Here is a 1393-nt window from a genome sequence, read left to right as displayed (position 1 = left end):
GAAGAAGAAGAAGAAGAAGAAGAAGAAGAAGAAGAAGAAGAAGAAGAAGAAGAAGAAGAAGAAGAAGAAGAAGAAAGAAAGAAACCAGCTGAGGGCCTGAATCCCACAGTAGTATCCTGCATGAGTCCAGTGTAAGACCTAGAGCTCATAATAATACCTCCCACAAGTCCACTTGGAGCCTTAGAGCCCACAACAAAGTCCAATGCAGGCCCACTTCACAGATCTGCACTGGAAAGGCCCAAAGGTCAGTGGCAGAAGCTGGAAAGTCTGTGCTAGCAGGATGAAGGATCTGTGCTGGCAGCCAGAGGGATCTGCACTGGAGCGAGGATGCAACGCTCAAGATAAGAACCAGAGCTACCCCCAAAGGTACCACAGTGAGGACCCAAGCTCCTCCAGTGATGAGAACAACCAAACTCTTATCGAGAAAGCCAACATGATGAGCTTCTCCAGGAGACTGAGCTGTGTACCATTTTCCCCTCCAGAGCCAGGGGGGGACAAGTTTCCCCAAAATGAACCATAGCCATTCTCAGCGAAAACGAGGTCCCAAACTTCTCCTCTGAGCCAAGTTCACCAGGAAAGCCAGCATGACAAGGTCCTCCAGAAGAATAGCCCATGAGAGGGAGCCAGGGAGATGGCTCAGTAGAATAAACGCTTGCCTGGCAAGCGCAAGGGCCTGAGTTCAATCCCTGGTTCTGCCAAAAAAAAAGAATAGCCTATGAGAACCAGAAGCTTCCAACAGCTCTAACAGCTTCTCCAAACAACTTCCCTAACAGACATGCTGAGAAACATGGCAACAATCCTCAGGTGAGCCTCCCACACCCCACACCATGTTTGTTCAGTTCAGCTGGGTGTAAGGAGTTGACCACCAGTTAATAATTCACTACACCCACCAACAAGTTCATTACAGGGCCTTTGCACATGCTGCTCCCACTGCCCATCACCCTCACTAACAGTTTCAGGGCCCCTGCCTCACCTCCTTCAGGCATCCTGCTTAGATGCTGCTGCTCCATTTGTTTTGAGTCTTGCTCTGTAACTCAGGCTGGCTTCAAACTCATGACAACTCTCCTGCTTTCGCCCCTGGAGTGCTGGGATTACAGTTGTGCCACAATGCCCACCCACTGCTACATTAGTGCCTCCTGTCCCGGGCTTTTGGTTTTGGGAATCGAACTTGGGACTTCATGCTTGCCAGGCAGGCACTGTGCTGCTGAACTAAATCCCCAGCCCTATTTCTTTTTTTTTTTTTAATTTATTTTTATGTGTGTGTGTGTGTGGCCAGCTCAGTCCACCAGGGGGCGCGGCTGGCTGGCATGTGGTGCTGGGGGATTGAACCGTGGTCCCTGTGCTTTGCTAAGCTTGTTCTAAGTAGGTGCTTTAGACCACTGAGCCATCTCAC

This window comes from Octodon degus, unplaced genomic scaffold (assembly GCF_000260255.1).
Source record: "Octodon degus isolate 3935 unplaced genomic scaffold, OctDeg1.0 scaffold00073, whole genome shotgun sequence".
Taxonomy (NCBI): domain Eukaryota; kingdom Metazoa; phylum Chordata; class Mammalia; order Rodentia; family Octodontidae; genus Octodon; species Octodon degus.
The sequence above is the reverse complement of the archived record's forward strand: the minus strand, read 5'-3'. Positions refer to the sequence as shown.